The sequence below is a fragment of the Neophocaena asiaeorientalis genome, unplaced genomic scaffold (genome assembly GCF_003031525.2).
Source record: "Neophocaena asiaeorientalis asiaeorientalis breed wild unplaced genomic scaffold, Neophocaena_asiaeorientalis_V1.1 scaffold376, whole genome shotgun sequence".
NCBI lineage: Eukaryota > Metazoa > Chordata > Mammalia > Artiodactyla > Phocoenidae > Neophocaena > Neophocaena asiaeorientalis.
This window is the reverse complement of record NW_020174368.1, coordinates 181,609-190,796: the sequence shown is the minus strand read 5'-3', so window position 1 is coordinate 190,796 and position 9,188 is coordinate 181,609. Positions and strand designations below refer to the sequence as shown.

Genomic DNA, 9,188 nt, shown 5'->3' with positions numbered 1-9,188 from the left:
TATATATATATATATATATAGAGAGAGAGAGAGAGAGAGAGAGAGAGAGAGAGAGAGAACACTCAATAATATAGATGAATGAAGACTTTTTTAAAAGAGAGAGTTTGGGAAATTCTAAAAGATGTATGTTAGAATTCTAAAAAAATGATTCAGATGGAAAGTTTGGGATACAGAAAAATATGAAGAACAAAAAAACAATTAAAGTATCTATGGAGTTTTAAAATTATATAGAATTTAAAATTTTGACAACAATAGCAAATGAGTTGGGATGTGGGTAAATGGGGTTAAAGTGTGCTTATGTTTCTGAATTGTATAGGCAAGTGATAAAGATCAATATTTAACTATACTATAAGTTAACAATGCAAGGTTAAAAATAAAATAATAAATATTAAAAAAGTAGTTTCTAGGCTTTTAACACTGAAAGAAGAGGTAACTAGTGTAAATCTTCCAAAATAGTAAATAAGAAAAAATAATAATAAATCTTAGTCAATCCGAAAGGAGTCAGAAAACAAAAGACAAAGAGGCATAGAAGAGGTTGGACATAGTGAAATCATGAAATAAGATGATAGATTAAAACTCAAATATATCAGTAATTACATTAAATGAAAATGGGCTGGCATTACTATTGCTTAACAAGTACACATAAGAGGGCTGTGAAGAATATTAGAGAGTGCACTGGGCAGAGTGTGGGAAGCTTGAATTCAGGTGCTGGTTTAGTTATCAGCTAGCCATGGAATTCTGAGCAGTTCTCTGGACTTCGGTTCCCCCAAGAAATGAATAATGAATAGACAGTGAGCTTCATTCAGCACTTACAGATGTAGAGACTGCTCTCATGACCTTTTCATAGGTCCTAGGTCTTAAGACAGCCTCCTGTTGCTAAGGACTTGCTACATTCCTAGAAGGAAGGGACGCCCTCTGCTGAGATAAAGTTGAATTCTCTTAAGCCCTTGTCAGCTACTGGGCAAGAAGATATCTGAGATGGCATAAGGAAATGGTATATTTAGAGGTGGAGAGGCCTTAGTTAAAGGTAGCATAAACACCCTTTAAATGACTGTTCATACTCTTGCCAGAATCTCCAACTTGAGTTAGCAAATGAACGATGGAACTCATTGGTCTCTAAAGAAGGCTGGGCAGAACTCCCAAAGAAACTTATATTCATCCTCCTCCATAAGAAATTTAGATTTATCAACATTTAGTATACCTAATCACACTGGTGCCCTCACTTGGTTCATATGTAAGATTGTCACAGGTCACAAACAGAGCTGGAGTTATCCTGAGGGAAAACTGGGAATTCCACAATGGAAAGGGGTTCACCCAAATACCATCATTCCTTCATCGGCTTTCGGTGTATTGTAACATAATACAGCTTGTATGTTGCCAGCTAGCAATTTGAACAATTGGCTTAAAAATATTCCTGCCAAAAAATTACAAACTGAATAGAATATTAATAGTACAAGCTTAAGCAAAGAGCAAGAAAATGGCAGAGCTGACCTTTTTCCTGCGCCTTCATCCACATTACAAAGTAAAAACAAAATAATTATTCAGATCTGCAAAGAGGCCTGCTGAAAATACTATCAAGAAAGCTTTTTGAAATACAGATTTATACCTTATGTCAATAAGGAAAACCTCAACTAACATCAGCTGATAGCTGCTCATGATCAAATAGGGCCACTGCAGTGAGCAGGAAACCTTAAAGTATGATTTATTACAATTTTTCCCATCCTTTTAAACTTTCTTTTGCATTTGTTTTATAATAAGCTAATATGATTGCTTGTGTGTATAATTAGTAAACAGACATTTTGGAGGTGGGGTGGGGGTAGGGAGTGGGCACTACACAGAGAAATCTGGAGACCCCAGGGCTAGTTAAAACCCAGATCCCTGGGGCTGACCTTGAGAATGACATGAATCCCAGGGCTCCCTGGGAACTGAGTAGCCACAGGTCCTTCGACCAGAAGGGGTGAGCACTGTGGTGTAGTGGCTCTGAAGCCACACAGAGACTCCAGTTCCAGTCTGGGTCCTCTAGGCAGGTGGAACATGTCTAGCCATTGCTGGGTGGTCAGGCAGGGTTATTTCAGTCCCAGTTCCCTTGTGGATGTGCTGTCTCAGCACCCAGCTTAACTCAGAAAACCTGGTCCACCATGATGCACACAGTCCACTCAGCCCCATTTCCAGCAGAACTCTGACAGAACCTACTTTCCACGTGCTCCATGACTTCAACTTTCCAAACATTTGCTATTTTTAATTTTAAAATGAGATTTTTCCTTTAGTTTCTGAGTATGAGTGATATTGTGATTTGTAATAAGAAATATGTATATTTGGTCTTCCTCCACTGTTTCTGACACAGAGCTCCTAAAACCCTTGGAATTTCCGAAGTGGTGTGAGCGGAAAGGTGTCTTTTGTTATGTTAAGGATCTGACTTTTGGAGGCACCTAAGGATGGGGACTGGTTGCCAGTAAAGCCAACCATGTGGTTAGAGGGCTGGAACTTTCAGTCCCACTCCCAGGGAGGGAAGACACTGGAGGTTGAATCAGTCACCGATGGCCAATGACTTAAACAATCATACCTATGTAATAAAGCCTCCATAAAAACCCAGAAGTCCAGGGTTTGGAGAGCTTCCGAGTCGAGGAATACATTGAGATTCAGGGAAGCTCCTCAAACTTTTCCCATACCTTTGTCCTATGTGTCTCTTCCATCTGGCTGTTCCTGATTTAGGCCCTTTTATAATAAACCAGTAATCTAGTAAGTAAACTGGTTTCCTGAGTTCTGTGAGTCACTCTAGCAAATCAGTGGAACCTGAATAGGGGGTGGTGGGACTGAGCCTTAGCAGTTTGGTCAGAAGCACAGGTGACAACTCGGACTTTCAGGTGGTGTCTGACACGAGTGGGGTGTGGACAGTCTTGTGGGACTGAGCCCTTAACTGGTGGGATCTGACACTATCTTCAGGTACACAGTGTCAGAATTGAGTGCAGGACACTAAGCTGGTGTCCCCAAAACTGCCTGGTGGTGTGTGGAAACCATCCCCTGTGTCCCCCTCCACATTAAAATTGGGTCCTGAATGTTTTGGTATGACATATTTTTTAATGTTTTGTATTCCATTTATATCACCATTCCTATGTATTAAAGTAGGGAGAAATATTCATGTGATTATTTTGCTATCTTGACTCAAAATCTTTGAACATTGATTTGGAAGGTTAACAAGCTGAAGCCCAGACAGGGTCGTTGAGCTTTCACAGGTGCCACAGCAAGGTGTTATTAAAGTCAGGTCTCTTGATTAGGATACAGTGCTCTCTCCTTTCCACCACATTGAGCTATGGGATTTTATTTGCTTTGTTGGTCTATTTATGTAAACATATTTATTAAGCTTCAGTAGCCTGGGAATCAAGTAAAATAGCAGCTCTATTGTATTTCAAGCTAAATCAGCTCAGCTGGGATAGCAGAATGTGTAATGACCCTTGCGAGACATGTGCCCTCTCCCTGAATTGTCCAAGAATGTCAGGGGTTGTTTAGTCCAAAATAGCCATTCTTCCTGTCATGGTCCTGGTTCTCTTTCCAACAGATGTCTCACTCCAGATTACTTCAAGCCATGCAGTATCCGATTACTGAGCTGGTGAGTGGCTTAGCATGAACTATGTGACCCAATTCTGGCCCATTAGATAAGAGGGCAAGGGGGGAGGTGGGAAGGGAGGGCACATCTGGAGAAGACTTCCTCACTCCTAAGAAGAGAGATAAGACAGGTAACCACCCCCCTCCCCTTTTGTTTCCTCTGGACATTAAAAATGTCTGCATGTGACTTTTGGGACTTCCATAGATATATTCCCCTTGAGCTGAGCCAGATCAGAGTAAAGTGGAAAAGTGAGAAGCACCAGGTCCTAATGATGCCACTGAGCTACTGTGTTAGCAATCCCAGTGCCGGGGCTTCCCTGGCGGCACAGTGGTTAAGAATCCACCTGCCAATGCAGGGGACACGGGTTCAAGCCCTGGTCCAGAAAGATCCCACATGCCGCGGAGCAACTAAGCCTGTGCACCACAACTACTAAGCCTGCGCTCTAGAGCCTGTGAGCCACAACTGCTGAGCTCACGTGCTACAACTACTGAAGCCCGCATGCCTAGAGCCCATGCTCTGCAACAAGAGGAGCCACCGTGGTGAGAAGCCCGTGCACTGCAACGAAGAGTAGCCCCAACTTGCTGCAACTAGAGAAAGCCCGCGCACAGCAACGAAGACCCAACGCAGCCAAAAATAAAAATAAATAAATTTAGGAAAAAGAAAAACAACAATCAACCCCAGCGCTTCCCAGCCCCGGACTGTTTTCTCATTATTATTTACATCACTTTGAGTTGAGGTTGCTACTACTTGAACACTGAAGCATCCTAACTGATAATCCCTGCTTCCAAATGGCTCCAGCCTTGAGAACAGGATCATCTAGACCAGCACTGCCCAATAGAAACATTGAATACAATGCAAGCCACAAGTATGGGCCATGTATGTCATTGGACATTTTTTAGTGGCCACATTAGGATGAAATTAACTTCAATAATGTATTTTTAACATAATGTATGTAAAAATTTATCATTTCTACATGTAGTCAACATAAAAATTATTGAGATATCTTACAATCTTTTTTTGTATTGTCTTCAAAATCCAGTTTGCATTTTACACTTATAGCACATATCTTTATGCAGACTACCCACATTTTAAGAGTTCAAAAGCCATCATAATGGAAAAGAATATGAAAAAGAATGTGTATAGGCATAACTGAATCACTTTGCTATGCAGTAGAAATACAACATTGTAAATCAGCTATACTTCAATAGAATAAATTAAAAAAAAAAAAAAAAAAAAAGCCTTGTGTGACTAGTGGCTGCTGATCTAGGTTCTCCAGCAGGCTGCGCTGGGGACTGGGTTGACTCTCTCACTGGGGCATTCAGGATTGGAAATGGACTAAGTGGGGACCCCTGCTGGGGCTCCCGAGATAAGCATTTTGGTTGAGTCCATTATACCTGGGAAGTTGGGGATGTGTTCTAACTTCAACCACGTGCTGACCTGGACCAGGTCTCTTCACAAGGACATCCAGGCCTGATACTCAGCCCAGGTCACCAACCAGACCCTCCTCCTTCCCTGTGGGCTTTCCTGAGAGAGCCCTCGATGTCTTTTCCTGCTGGTGTGTACTTCAGTCAGGATCACACTGGACTTCAAAACAGAAGAGATCTTACATCTCTCTTCCCAGTAAGTTTCTTCATCTCCCTCCTTACAATTTTTTTTTAACTCTTTATGGGCCACCTCTTCATAACAAGGGCCACTGGGGTGGGCAGAAACTTGTTTTTTAGGCCATAAATGTCATTTTACCTTCCAGGGCATTAAGTCCCAATTCATCTTATGTTTAGATAACTGAGAGGGGACACTTAAGTCCCAGGCAGGCAAAGAAATCAGTAGCTACTTTTAAAAGGAAGCATTTCTGCTCAAGTTCCATCTAAGCAGCTAACAAAACAAAACTGAAAAAACAAACAAAAAAACCTTTCATGTTTTCTTTCAGTTAGAGGTTTGGAAGTGTAGATAAATAGACACAGTAGGTGCCTGATGAAGTGTAACTTTATTATTTTTCTAATAGCTGAAGAGCTATAGCTGGTTGCTTCCAGCAAAGGTAGCCAAAGACAGTGCACTGACCTATCTTAAATAATGGGTGTCACGTGGCAGTAACAGAAGTAACAGCAGGAAAAGATAGAGGACCTGCTGGAGAAGGGAACAAATTCTACATCTCTTTCTCTGTGAGATGCTTAGAATCAGAATGGCCCTTTGGACTGAGTAAGCTGCAGAGGTTTTCTTGGACAATGCCAAGGTCAGAATGAGGGGGAGGTCTAGAGAGGGATGTAGGGTTTCCTATGAATTAGTGCTGGTTGGGGGGTGGTGTGGGGAGGCTCATATGATTATTCTGAACACTAAAATTGAGTTTTAACCTTGTTTATACACATGGCAATCCATACAATTACAGCAGATAAGAAACACCAGATATTGACCGTCTGTAGTTATTGACATTAGCTTTTAATTGCAACTACATATCTAGTTCTGTTTTTTATGTAGAATGTGTAAAATAATGATGTACTATGATGATGTTTCTCAGATTTTCCTGTTTTTAGAATCACCTGGAGAGCTTTTAAAAATTCCCATGCCCAGGCTGTGCCCCAGACCAATTAACCCAGAATCTCTGGAGGAAGGACCCTGGCATCGCATTTTCTAAAGCTCCCTTACGTGATCGCTTTGTGCGGTGAGGTTTGAGAACAAGTAAATTATGAAATTCATGGTGTCCCTTTTAACAACGACTTCAAAACATTAAATAGGTTTAATACAAAATATCCAGGTGAAGTTGGTGCTGTTGACTGTTTGCTCAACAATTCTTCCCACTTCTTGTTTTCCAATAGAGCCCTCATTTTGGCCCTGTGCTTCAAAGAGTAAATCATGATGGGTCTTTCCTTTGTGGTAGGGGTGGAAGGATTGGGGATTACATGCTGGGAATGGGGATAACATCCCTCCGTGTACTTGCTGAGGCCTGACCTTTGGAAAAACCAAGTAATACTCCTGCAGCAGAACAGAGGAGAATGTGGGGAGAAGAAAGTGTTACATTGTTCAGTGTGGGTGGAAAAATGCCAGTAGGGTTCTTTCCAGTCTAATGATATTGTGCATAAGAACCAGTCACCAAGTTGTGTACAGGGTTCCGAGAAAAACATGTGCTCCCAGGGAGTGGCACTATTGGCTCTATTCGCTTTGTCCTTCCTGTCCCTATCTGGGTCTGTGATGCCTGGTAACATTCCTTGAGCAGGAGAGCTGTTTTGAATGCCTGCCACTCAGAGTGACTTTGGATGCTGGGTGAACCAATTATCAGTCACTCAAAATGTGCCCAGAGAGGCAGGATTCCCGGGGAGCGGGGCAGCCACTGGAGAGTCCAGTCTAGCACATAGAGGAGGCAGGTCCCTGGTCTGTGTTTGCCTCCGGGGACACATTTCTAAAGGACTGTTGTTCTGGAGGCTGACTCTCCATACCCAGTCCTAGCCTGTGGGAGGTTTCTGTGAGCACTCTCCTGCAAGTAGGCAAGAAGTCCTGGCAAATGGCCTCTGAGAGGAAATTAACTTTAACTTGTTTAAATGTAAGGCAGTCTTAAAAAAAAAAAAAAAACCCAGGGAAAGCCATTCTAGAGACTCACATATACATGAGTTACCACAAGTTATCATATGATCTATAAGAAAGCCTATATTTATATCTCTTCTCCTCTTTGATCTTCTTTGAATTGTTGTAGGAACTGGACACCTCCCACAAGGACAGGGCCCACTTCCAGCAATATCTGAGGCACTCTTATTGAATCAACCTCCCTGAAAATAATAACTATAAACGCGTAACAGGATATTAAGAACCCACTACCTAAAAGCATTGAAGAGTAAGAAAAAGCAGGCAGATGTTGGAGAGGGTATAAAATCTGGAAGAAGGGAAGGCCACTGGGTGAGCATCCTATTTTTCGTTTTGTCTTGATTTTTAATTAATTAATTAATTTATTTTTATTTTTGGCTGTGCTGGATCTTCATTGCTGCACGCGGGCTTTCTCTAGCTACGGTGAGCAGGGGCTACTCTTCGTTGCGGTGTGCGTGCTTCTCGTTGCAGTGGTTTCTCTTGTTGCAGAGAACTGGCTCAGTAGTTGTGGTGCACAGGCTTAGTTGCTCTGTGGCATGTGGGATCTTCCTGGACCAGAGCTCGAACCCATATTCCCTGCACTGGCAGGCGGATTCTTAACCACTGAGCCACGAGGGAAGTCCCTTTTGTTTTGTTTTGTTTTACAAATTTTAGCCTGAGGGCAGATCCAGTCCCCAATCTGCAGCTCATAGAAACCTGCAATCTTATGCTTGAAGAACCAGGGGGCCGAGTTCAGGGCAACTGTAGCATCTTGAAAGGGAGAGGAGAAATTCCAGAGACAGAGTCAGAGAAGAGAAGCCCTTATAAACTGCTTATAAACTCTGCTTACGTTTCTGGCTGACCTCTGAATTGTTCATGTGCAGGGCCAACTCCAAGCAGCCCAGCTGCTAAGACTAAAGCACTGAACTGATGTTTTAGACTCGGGTTCTTCCTGCTTAAAAAAAAAAAAAAATCTATGTTCTTTGGAGAAACATAACAGAATCAAGATTCCCTATAACATTTGCTCATAATGTCAAGGATAGGATAAAAAATTATTTCACATGAAATTAGTTCAAGATGGCAGAGTAGAAGGATTTGTGCTCACTCCCTATTGCAAGAGCACCAGAATCACAACTAACTGCTGAACAATCATCGACAGGAAGACACTGGAATTCACCAAAAAAGGTACCCCACATCCAAAGACGAGGAGAAGCCACAATGAGACGGTAGGAGGGGGGCAATCACAATAAAATCAATTCCCAAAACTGCTGGGTGGGTGACTCACAAACTGGAGAACACTTATACCACAGAAGTCCACCCACTGGCATGAAAGTTCTGAGCCCCACGTCAGGCTTCCCAACCTGGGGGTCTGGCAACGGGAGGAGGAATTACTAGAGAATCAGACTTTGAAGGCTAGTGGGATTTGATTGCAGGACTTCGACAGGACTGGGGGAAACAGAGACTCCACTCTTGGAGGGCACACACAAAGTAGTGTGGGCATGGGGACCCAGGGGAAGGAGCAGTGACCCCATAGGAGACTGAACCAGACCTACCTGCTAGTGTTGGAGGGTCTCCTGAAGAGGCAGGGGGTGGTTGTGTCTCAGTGTGAAGACAAGGATGCTGGCAGCAGAAGTTCTGGGAAGTACTCCTTGGAGTGAGCCCTCCCAGAGTCCGCCATTAGCCCCACCAAAGAGCCAGGTAGGCTCCAGTGTTGAGTCACCCCAGGCCAAACAACCAACAGGGAGGGAACCCAGCCCCACAGATCAGCAGACAAGCAGATTAAAGTTTTGCTGTGCTCTGTCCACCAGAGCAACACCCAGTTCTACCCACCACAAGTCCCTCCCATCAGGAAACTTGCACAAGCCTCCTAGATAGCCTCATCCACCAGAAGGCAGACAGCAGAAGCAAGAAGAACTACAATCCTGCAGCCCATGGAACAAAAACCACATTCAAAGAAAGAGAGACAAGATGAAAAGGCAGAGGGCTATGTACCAGATGAAGGAACAAGCTAAAACCCAAGAAAAACAACTAAATG

The 9,188-nt window shown here is 43.0% G+C and overlaps 1 protein-coding gene across 1 annotated transcript in view; it reads right to left on the bottom strand.

Moving 5' to 3' along the window:
• The window catches only part of ZNF366 (zinc finger protein 366), an 86,635-nt gene extending 77,764 nt beyond the window's left edge, over positions 1 to 8,871 (bottom strand). The window contains exon 1 of the mRNA XM_024756182.1: positions 8,707 to 8,871. The gene's annotated coding sequence lies outside the window, so the exon portion shown is untranslated. The remainder of the gene's footprint in view (positions 1 to 8,706) is intronic.
• Positions 8,872 to 9,188: the final 317 nt, after the last annotated feature.